General features: G+C 25.0%; 1 protein-coding gene across 3 annotated transcripts in view; it reads left to right on the forward strand.

The window, feature by feature from the left end:
- Window positions 1-12433, forward strand: part of LOC111690211 (putative uncharacterized protein DDB_G0267840) — a 112114-nt gene that overhangs the window by 77137 nt on the left and 22544 nt on the right. The window lies entirely within an intron of this gene.

Raw genomic sequence — 12433 nt, forward strand, 5'->3', positions numbered from 1 at the left:
TAAATATTTTTTTATATTGTGATTTAAATATTAAGTGTAACAAAAACCACAAAATTACTTAAACGTTAAAGCAAAAAAAAAAAAAAAAGAAGAAAAACTAGATTTTTATGTAATATATTACATTTTAGATTTGTAAAGTAAAATTAAACAATATTATAGGCCGCTAAGTGTGTGAAGTAAAATGAAACATTCAACAACACAATTGCAAACTGTTTGGTCTCACAATTTCGAGAAAATTGCTTTAAGTAAACAGATAGAGAAAGCTGGACATAAAAAAGGGTTCAGATATTTGATTATTTAAGTTTTTAAAATATTTTAGGATCATCACATTAATAACAATAAACTTTGTTAAAATGTTTTTAAAGACATTTATCTAAATATATTTTTTACCAAATATTTTCCCATACAATTATATACTTAAACAAATCATACCCCATTAAAATGGCCTAAAATTCCCTAGAGGCTTTAAAACATTTCAAAGCTATTTCTTTCTCCTAATTTAATTTCATGAAAGCCAGAAATAATAAATTAAATAAAAAAAATAAAAAGAAAATCAATTGCAATTATTAACTTGAAAAAAAGCGCTTCAGGAAGCATAGAAATTCTAATTATAAATAATTTATAAACGATTTGTATTTCTTTCTTTTATCATCCCTCCCTCTTTCGCTTTTAATTTTCTTTGAACCCGATCACAAAAGCCGTGAGAAAGTTGTATTAAACGTTGTTTATAATTTTTAAGTTGAAGTTTAACTAAACTTAACAGAAAATTAGTAAAATGAGCAATAATTGCAAATAACTTAAAGCTAAACATTTCTAAAGATTGTTAACTACATATATTTGAGAAGAATAGCGGCAACAACAACGACAAAAACAGTTAGTAGTAAATTGTAAGACTTACAGTAGGCGCACAGCAGTCATATTGTTTTCAAAGTAACATGAGCAAAGAACAGCATGATCTTTATTCATTATATTTAGATAAAAAAAGTGTTTACACTAGCTAAAGAAATTGTAGTTGATGATGTAAGGAGTAGTTAATGAAAGCTTATTGAGCTTATAATAATATAGGTTTAAGCACGGAAATCGCAATTATCAAATTTTTCTTTTAAGAAAAGCTTAAAGCTTTTAATATTGATCATTTTCCTAAAAAAGCTTTTGCCAAAAAATGTTTTATAAAATTGTGGCAAGTTGTAAGAAGTAGTTGTGATAAGAAAAGCTCATTACAAACGTTGATTTAAGAACAGTTGTAAGTTGAATACTTTATTTTTTATTCTTCTAAGAAAGCTGTTTTTTAAGAAAAGTTAAAGGTCAATATTTCAAACTTCACTATTTCAAATTTGAAACAAATTCCTATAAACTTTAAACAAACTTTTATAAAGATTATTTTCTAATAAAGTTTAATTATGAAAAAGTTCTTCATAAAAAGCTTTTTCTATCTTTACATTTTGTGTTTAAAAAAGGAAAAAAGTAAAAAAACAAAAGTGCCGCTGTTTTATACTCTATATAAGGTTCCCTTCAGAAGATAACATTTAAGTTCATGAATGTCTGAAAAATACAAATAAAGCAATAAAATTCGACAATAATGCGTATGAAAAGGATCTAGCCATATCCGTCCGTCTGCACGATATGGTCCAAAGTGAAAGAGATAGAGGGTTAAAATGTTTTCAAAATGTGCTTAACGAGTCATTGTTATTTATTACAAATTGTATATCAATAGAAAGGAAATTGTCCCTCATTTCAATTAACACTTAAATAATCGTAATAATATTGAAGAATCTTAAAAGTATACTTTCAAATTCCTCTAAATTTCTACGCTATAATTTTTCTTTGATTTAAAAAAAGGTGCAAAATTTCTTATACAAATAGCTAGTGTAAACACATTTTCTCACTTAAATAAACGAAAGCTGTTAATATTTCCTTTACACTTACTGACGGTTAAAGAAAAAGCTTTGTTTAAATAGCGGTTGTATGGCTGTTTGAATGGGTTGTTTTAGTAATTGAAGCAGTAGTTGGCAAATTAAATAAACATTAAAAATTTGGTTGTAAACAACATGTTAAAAATGTTTGAATTTTTAAACATAAATGATGGCTTTATAAACACCTTTAGGTAAAGAAAAAATTAATAACAAAAACATACAAAAAGCTAAACAAACCATTATTTGTAAGACATTTAATACCATTAGAATAAATGAATGAAAAATAGTAAATGACTGACTGGTGTTGGACAAAACGAAACAAAAAAAAAAAAAAAAAAAAATAGCGTATGAAGATAATTAAAGATAATGATTACAAAATTAATTGTTGAAAAAAAAGATAAATAAAAAAGACAGAAAAAAACTGAAAGTGTTTAGAAGAAGAAAGTATTTATATAGCAACATAAATCTAAAGGGGAAATTGTTTTATTACAAAATAAAAATCTTTTAATAATTTTCTGGATTTTTAAAGTAATTATCTAAATATTATACAATATTTATGAAAAGGTGCCATTTGTATGTTTTAGTTTTAATATGGTCTTGGTATTTCAATCAAGTCATGTCAACTAAAGTCTTTTAATAATATAAAAATAATTGCTCATTTAACCATTTTTAGAGTGCAAGTGTGTGTGTGTGTGATAAAGCGTGTCTGCTAAAATAAAATAAAAGTAATAAATAATAATGATTAAATCAACACAACATTTGCTTATTATTTGTTAACAACATTTAATACTTTATTAGGCATTTATTGTAAATATGTTGTTTTCTTTAAATTTTATTTATAATTAGAAATATAAAAAAAACTTGGCCTCATAGTTTTCCTGCTTTGAAAATAAAACTCTAATTTTGTTAAAAGTTAAATAATAAAATAAATAATGTGAAAATGTTGTGATTTCTTTGAATTTCATAAGTTTATTGACAGAGTTGGTTAACAAATTATTTATTTATTTATTTCTTTTTTACATAAAGATGTGTGTAAAACTTCCACTAGTGTTGGCTGTTGTTTTTGTATTGTATTTGGTAATATTTTATTTTTTACAAATATGGATCTAACTAACGCATCTTATGTTTGAAAACTAATTTATAAGCTGCAGTTTAATATGGTTGTTTTTTTAGACATGCTTTTTTATTTTTGAGGGGTTGCAACATCATTACAAATTAATTTGCTTAAAAGACTTTCACTTTTGTTTGCTTTTGTAAATTTTGTAATGAATTTCAGATAAAATGTGTTTTAATAAATTAGAGCATTTAATATAAGAAATTTATTTGTGTTTGATTTACACAATTTTCAATTAATATAATATATATTAATTGTTTATCGATATTGTTATTAAATCGTTTATGTTATTATTTACTTATAAGAGTGTTGTTACAATTTACTAAATTGTAATGTTTACTACTTTGAGTATTTTGTAACCTTTTTTTATTGGAAAATTGGATATATAAACTTTATATGGATTTTTAGGTTATTTTTTATAATTGTGTTAATTGAGAGTAAATTTTACTTTTTTTTAGTTAAGATTGTGTAATTAAAATAGTTTAGAGAAGTTTGTGTTAAAAACTATAACTTAAACTTAATATTTAAATTAAAATTAGAATTAATATTCAAAACTATATACATACATATGTATGTCCGTCCAGTTAAATTTTATAAACAGACATTTTAAAAGTCAACACAGGCCAAGAAAATTTGAAAAAGAGAGATTTAAATATATATTTTTTTCACTCAGCTGCACCTAATATCTGTTTAAAGGTATCCTTTCCGTTTGTTTGTTTCCCTATTTGACAATCTGTCAAGGATCAAGCAAGCGGACCCCTGGTGTAAAAATTCTCTACAAATATCGGCATAGATGAATTTTGTATAATCATATCAGCAAAAACTCTGTAATGAATTGTACTTAAATAATCACTTACTTTTCAATGAGAACTACTTACCGTCCGCATTACTTACATATAAATAGATAAGTAATTTACTTTATTTTGAATTGCGCACAATAAAATAACTAAGCAGTGGTGTTGTAGATAAGACTGCGAATAAAAGATCAAGAATCTCAGGTTCGTATGCTGTATGAGCATTTTTGTTTTTAAAACAAAACAACTATTTAACTCTATATTTGTAAGTACTTATATAAGTTATGGATTTGTAAGCGAACGTGGTTGCTATTTAACAACTTTTCAATAAAAGTTTTTGCATCACAAAAACCCGCTTTTATACTCAGTGCTGGTGTTAATGTCGACCATGTCCGTCTACAGCAGTTTTTACATTTTTTTTACCAAATTTGGGAACTAAATACCTCAAATTCTAACATTTCTTATATAAAACTACTTAAATTGTATACTGAAGACTTCAACTTATATTGAAGAATTTGTCGTATACTAAGAATTGTGTATTGTAGTAAAAATTACGTCTTCTATTGAAAAATAGATCTTATACTAAATACTACATCACATACTAACGTAAGACACTTACATTGAAAGCCTGACTACGTCTTTAACTAAAGAGTATGACTTTATGTTAATACTACTTAAGTTTTCTACTAATATCTACTTCAAATACTAACATGTCTTATACTAAAGCAGGCACGGAAATTCCCCCCTCAAAACCGAACATTTTTCATACAAAATATAAAAATGAGAAAAAAATTAAAAAATAATATTAGAAAGAAAAAACTAAATTTAAACCCCACAAAACGATCGATCTGAGACTTTGTCATTTAAGTCTTACGTCTACTCTTTCCAAAATCATTTTTTTTTTAAATATTAAACTTTTTCCTAAGACAATCTCTTTCGAATATTCTTAAAGGTTGACAACTTTTACAGATCTGATTTTCAAATGATCATTATTTGCAAAAATCATTAATCAATTTTGGATTGATTTTTTAATCGTAATGTTTATTTTTCCGTTCCTTTTGAAGGTTAAACACATTTAATGTTAAACCAAAATTAACTACAGCTTAAAACAAATATTTGCTTTAAATTTTTAACTTTGACATTGTTTCCATTTTTGATTTAACGCTAGTGATTTGCTTAAGTTAAATAAAGTCACGTTTTTAGTGTTGAACCAAACACATTGTTTAAATTGGTCAGAGCAAAGACATTTTTGTGCAAAAGACAAGAAAACAGAAATAATTAAATAAAACCTGTTGCCTTTTTTAAACATGGGCTTGAAATATTTGAAATTTTATGATATTTGCTTGTGCTATTCTAAACCAAAAAAAAACGTTTGTTAATTAATGATAATATTTAAACATTTGTATACATATCTCTATTAACGTTAAAAAAATCTAACTTTTCTTTAATGCAACTTAAGTCAACAAAACACAATGCACCCGCTAAGTGAAATTTTTAAATTTTTTAGTTTTGTGATTTTCTAAAGAAATTGCAAAAAAATTGTATTCCATGGAAGAGCATTCGGTGCACAGTGTCACTGTAAATAATCACAATTAATTCCTGATTGGATGTTTGCCAAGTTTTTCTTTACATTTACTAACTCAAGTACATATTTGCTATTGGTGTGTAGCTAAAAAGTTTATTGACTTTTGAAGAAGATTAAAAAGCAAACGAAAGAAAAAACAAACATAAAAACTCTAAGATAAAAAAATTTTTATTTTGCACAAGGCAAACACTTAGTTGACACGATGAAATGGAAAGAAAAAATAGCAAATATATAAATATTTACTAACATGCCGAAATATACATACAGACAACTTTACATATGTTTCGATTTATGTATAAAACTATGTAAAGATTATAATTTCACTGTGTCAGTGGGAAAGGTCAAAATTAAATTACGACAAAAAATTTCCATTTAATCAATTTACTACTTAAATTTCTTTTGATATGAAAGTAAAATTTTTGATATTTCTGTTTTGAAGTAGAGAGTAAAAAAAGCTGTTTACAACAAATTTTTAATTAATATAAATGTGAAAAAAGTTATGACAATTTAATGCTTAAAAAAATAAAAATTTTTATTAATTATTATTATTTTTTTTAATCAGCAACACAACTCCAGACATGTAAATAGCTACTTATACAAGAGGTGTGTTTTAAACAAATATTTTTTTTTTTTTGTTGAATATTTCTATAATTATTTTGATATTTGCAGCACAACTAACTTTCTTTCATATTTACTGGTAAACTGCATGTTTAATTTATAGTTTCATAAAAATATGCAGTGTGAATTAATGAAAATTTAACCTCTTTTTCATTATTAACTGGCACCCATTGCTATAAAAATTATTAAATTATAATTATTTGAAAAAACAATAGCAACTTGAAAAACAAAAAAAACAAACAAGGAGCATTTCTTTTAACATTATCTATGCCGGAAAACATTATTTGCAAATAATTTTTCACATTTCTTTAACAACAATCCCAACTTAATATTAATAACATGCAACTTGCAGTTTCTTGAATAAATTTTTCGTTAAGTTTTTCAATTTTTTTTTTTTTTAAATAATTATGAAACATGCCACACATGCGTTTGAAAAAAAAAAATACTTCACATGGTATCATAAGATATATTTGAAAACAAATAAAGTTCAGTAAGTTAGAAATAACTATACATTGTTATGTAAGTGTAGAAATAAGTAATTTCCTTTATTTGTTATTTTAAAGCAGTTGTTAAACTTTTTGTTTGTTGTTTATTTCGATAACCCATTGATATGATTGTTAAAGTACACACACACACACACACACAAATATCTATTTATTACAAATTTGTATGTATGATTTGTTGTCATCAATCATTTGTTTAACGAAGCCTAAAAAGGTTTTTTTTTTCCTCTTACAAAAAAATCATATCTGTTATAGCCCCTCATTTTGTTTGGGTGTGTGTTTAAGAAAATTTATAGTTTAAACGTCGACTGCTGCAATGTTTTCAAAACAATTGTTCAATTTTAAAGTGAAGAAAAAAATCAAGAAATATAACATCCAACATTTAGACACATGTCTGTTAAACATCATAAAATAACAGAACATTTTAATGCTGCATGAGTTTTAAATTTCATATGCAAAAAATTTTCAAAATCTTAAGACTTGTTTTTATCTTTCTTTATTGTTGTGTAGAGTTTTGTTTCTCTATTCCTTTGTTTGAGTATTTAATTTTGGAATATTATAAAATTGTTGTTTAAATTAAAATTATTGTTGTTAGACTTGATTTGTTTTGAGGTATTTCTTTTGACGCCATGCAAATAAGAAAAAAATATTTTAAATTCTAACATTTGTCATAAATTCCTTTTGTTTTGTTTGAAACACGGTTTCAGTTATAAACCTTTTTCAAAGCTCTTTTTCTCTTTTCTACTCTAAAATAAAGCAAATCGAGGAGAAAAACTAGTCGATGGACTATAACTAGACAAGTGCTTGGACTGGTCAATAAGCTAGTAAATAATAGATAAGTCAACTGAAAGACGTTAACAACAAACTTTATTTGTTCGTATATTTATTGATTATAAAAGACTTAAGCAAGGAACTTAATTTTCTCTTTATGTTGTATACGGATAATTTATATCCCCATATCAGGGATAACAAATGAAATTTTTAAATTGTACTAAACCGCTCTTAAAATAGTACTTTATTGGGTCAGATTGTACCAAATATATATCTTCACAAATTTATATCAATGTACAACAAAAGCAGTTCAAGCCGACTTATCATTCAGTAGACTAATCACTTTTTTTTGGGACATTATACAATTTACTAGTCCATTGACAAGACAATAAGCTATTCCATAGAATAGACGTTGACTAGTCTTTAACAAAACCCTAAACTAGTATAAAGAGTTTCTATACTTGTCCAAAAAATAAATCAGATATACTTTAAACGTCTAGTTAAAAGTACTTAAAAACTGTAGATCTTAGGCTTGTCAATAGTCTATTGTCTCTATGGACTTCAGGAAAGATAGTTTGTAAACTAGACAAAAAACTAGAATATTGTCTAGTCTATAGAATAGTCCATATACAATTCCAAAGAATAGAAAAGCTATCGGAAAAGAGTAAGACTAAAAAGTACACTTTTTGTTAAATGTTGTCTGCACCGCAGTTTATTTTATTTAAAAGTAATTTAAAAGTTACTAAATTGCGGTACAGGATTCCTTACAATATCCTCTTCCGAAGTTTAGTATAAATTTGACCGAAGTAGATAGTTCTTAAAACTCTGTGTTAAAACTACAATTTTTTAATAATAATTTCATATATTATTGGTTTTTCTCTTGGATTGTTTTTTGATAACGAAAGACTTAAGTTACGAACTTTATTTATCTATGTGTTATTATCTATATAAGATTTAGAGAATCTTGTTATATTTTTTTCAATTTCTTTAGTCCAATAGCCTAGCCTATATAGGCCATAATCAATTATTAATTTCTATTAAAAAAATTGTTTTCAAATTTAAAAACTATTTAATTTATCTAATTTTTTGTGTAATTTATGAATACAATTACATTAAATAAATTTAACAATAAAATAAAAAAATTCCATAATTTTTTACTTAAACCTGAGAAAACTTTGTAATAACTTTATAATTTAACTTTTTTTATTAACATATCGTTAAACAAAAAACCCTTTTTCCTTATTTAACTTAGGTTTTCTTTTATATTTATATCATTATTATACAACACTTAACATTTAAACATATTGCACAAATCATATCAATAGCTGCGTAGGCATCAATATTGCTGTCATCGATTGCAACATGAAAATTGCACAAAACGAAAATAGAAAAAAAGAAAAATTGTATGAAAATTAAACAAAAACAACTGCAACAGAGTGAATTTAAAGTAAATTCATATTTACGAACAAAGCCTGATGTATGGCTCAACCGGCAATATTTTGAAAGGAAATTGGCGCGCGCAAAAAAAAAATAAAATACATAAAAGAGCATTTATTATGTATGCATGAATAAGAAGATGAAGAAAATCGAGACAAGTAAGAAAAATAAAATCAAACAAAAATTACATATTTTAAATGGAATGATTGAAAGTATTGTTAAAGTATTTAACAAAAAAACCAATAACAAACCACGTTAAGTTAGGCGAGCTTTAAAATAATATAAATAACTATAGTGATTAAATACTTTTTAAGCATATTATGATTTAACAAATTATTAACTAAACCCGCAAATTAATAAATAAATTGAATATGAATTTATGATTCCCATAACCTGCTTAAAATAATGAAAGTTAATTGCTATAAACATTTTGAAAATATATATTGAATTAATTGTTAATTTAATGAAGCATTAAAATTTTTAATCAAAAATTATTAATGAAAACGTGCCCTTAGCTTTATAATTTGTTTTAAATTTAAAATCAAAATTATCTATAAAATTGAATAATTTATAATTTTGCTTAATTTTTATTAATAATTAAAATGAAGATGGTTGTTGTGTTTTTTTCCAAATAGTAAAGTTTTAACTAAATAAAAAATATTTATAAAATATTGACACACTTTAATGAGTTGTGTTGTTATTTTTATGATTCTCCTTCTTTTTATTATCATTCAGTTAAATATTAAGCAACAATGTTAAATAAAAAAAAAATAACATCTGCATTTTTTAAAACTCCAACTACTGCTAGTTGATTGATTATGTAAATAACAAGTTAAATTAAAGAAAACCATAAAAAATATACTTATACTTAGTATGGAAATACTAAAGATTTAAATAAGAGAAAAAGTTGAATTTTTTCTTTAAGGTGGAGAATAATTAACATGCAACGTGAGCTGTGGATCAGGAGTCAAGTGATAATAATGATTTAGCAATATTTAATTTATTGTTCGCAATTTAACAATACAATTGTAAAGAATTTTATTTCTTTTTTTAAGAAATATTGTGTAATATAAATTTTGTTAAAACTTTGTTAAAATTTTATATAAAAAATATAGATTTTATTTAAATTTGTTTAAAGTTCTTCAGATTAATGTCAAGGTATTCTATTTAAGATTATATAAATTTAAAACAACTTTCAACATCTTGCTGAGAAACAAAAAAAATCACAAATGTTTAAAACTATTTCAATAAATTATCTTTGCTGTCTAATTACAAATGTGTGTAAAGCTTATGCACTTTTGGTTCAAAATGCAAATTTTGCTTTAAAACAATTTTATGAATGTCTTAGTTATTTAGTTTATTTTTTGTTTTATTTTTTAAAAAATAATGACGTGTGCCTATAGCTAAAGATATATAAATCTAAACAGAGTACAAACACTCTAAGAAAAATGTTAGTAAAATAATGAAAATATTATTTTTTACAAAAAATTCCCCAAAATATTCTAAAATTACATCAAATTTGTTTATGTTTAATTTTGAGGGGCAACTTGTATGAAGGCACGACAGTATTGTGGATCACAATATAACCCATTTTAAAAGATTATTTAAGAAGAATGCTAAATATTAGCCATCTATTTTGTTCCGTTTAGAACAGACCCATAAGACGGGTATATCTAGATGGTCGTTAAATACTATAAGGTTCCTAATATATATTCGCTATTTATACAAATCCAGAATATATATGCATTAAAAGGTCATAATATTATATTGTGGAAATTGCAAACGTATATGTACCCTTCTGACGACCCCCCGTCATATTGGTGTATTGTAATCTCTGGGTACAGTGGTGCGACCAGCTGCTTCAGTCTGCCGGGAATATAAACTGGTGATGTCAAATCTTTACTTCAAGGGAATGATTTGATGTGATTTCAAACCCCAGCACCTTATAATCTGGTACTACGGGTGTTGCCGGTGCCCGCAAGACTTTGTCCTATCTGGTCAGTAGGTTGAAGTTCCTTCAGGATTCACCAAGTGACTTCGGTTAAAAGATTGTGGCACGTTAAAATATAATTTTTTGGTATGTTTCTGTTACCGTTCCTAGAAACTAGGTGCTGTTGCCGAAAAAAAACAGAAACAATCTCATAAGTGTGATTGAGTGACATATAAGGCCCAAGAATACACTGGTCCAGCCTTTAGATGATAAGAATATTTCCAGAGACAGAGCACTCCTCATACCATCAATAGGGTGTTTTCACCTGATGTTGGGTCCATCCCTTCTATAGACTCTACTAGTGATTGCCTTCTCATTTGTCGGCTTTAGATTGAACTTTAGTCTCATGACACCTGTCATTAATACATTTCGTAAGAAAAATTTTAATAAAAACTAATTTAAAAAAAATTGAATAAAAATTGTTCAAAAAAAAAAAAAAAAAATTGGATGAACCTTTTTCTAAAAAGTGGGATAGAAATTAAAAAAAGTTTTTTATAATAATAATTTTCAAAAAAATTTTCTCAAAGAAACTTTGGATTAAATTTAACTAAAAGCTTAGAGCATATTTGGATTAAAGCTTTTCTTACAATAAGTTAGGTTAAGTTGAATAACATACAATTTACTAATTTTTGCTGTAATATTTCTATGAGATTATGTATGTATAGTTTAACGTGACTTTACAATATTAACTAAAACTTAGTGTTTTTTATTTATTATAAAAATAAGTAAAGCATACTAAAGTTGTTCTTATTATATACATTTACGTTTTTTTATTACTTCTATAAATTGTTGATGTCTGCTTGTTGTCTGTTTGATCTTCGATTGGAACAACTTTATCTAGAGTAATATTATGTGAGACTGGTTTACTAACCTGTCTCATATTAACATTCAAAAGAATACCTTTGGATTTAAAACAAAATACAGACTTTTCTTAATATTATGGCGGGAAAGTAAAGAGATAAAATCGAAAAAAACCGTCTTAAATATAAAAACAAATATTACAAGAAAAAAATTGTAACAAATAAAAATTAGAACAACAAATAAACATAAATAATTTTAATTGTTAAGAAAAAGAAAAAAAGAAACTGTATTAAAAGCAAAGTACAAAAAAGTAAAAATTTTTTTATAGAGTACTACGTTTTTTCTTTAAAATGACTCTTGCTAAAGATTTCTATATTATTGTATTAAAAGTAGGTTTTAATTTCAAATATATTGTCAAAGGGTCAATTAAGCAAGAAATATGTGTTTTCTAAATGCCTTTTGTTATATTTTCTATATTATAGTAAAAACTCAATTTTAATGTTTTCTAGTTGTGGCAAAAATAAAAAAGAGTTTAAAATGTTATTTGTTATTTGCCATTGTTGTTTATAATATTAGCCATATTAAGGTCATTTTACATACATTTAAACTGTAATAAAAAAACAGAAAAAAATGTCAGAAAATATTTTATAAAGTGCTGAGATAGAAAAAGTAGAGCAAATAATTTTTGATTGTTGTGTGTTAATTTAACACCTAACAATAAAATTGTTTATTGTCTGTCTGACTTTTTCGGTCAAATTGTCTAAAGTGTCACTAGCAGTCAGTGTTAAAAGAAATGATTTTGCTAATTTTATTTCCACTTTAAAGTTCTGTATGTTATATACACAATTATAGAAAAGATTTTAAAAATATATATATTTTTTTTGTTTCATTCACTGGAAGCGAGAAC

This window comes from Lucilia cuprina, chromosome 4 (genome assembly GCF_022045245.1).
Source record: "Lucilia cuprina isolate Lc7/37 chromosome 4, ASM2204524v1, whole genome shotgun sequence".
NCBI classification, from domain to species: Eukaryota; Metazoa; Arthropoda; class Insecta; order Diptera; family Calliphoridae; genus Lucilia; species Lucilia cuprina.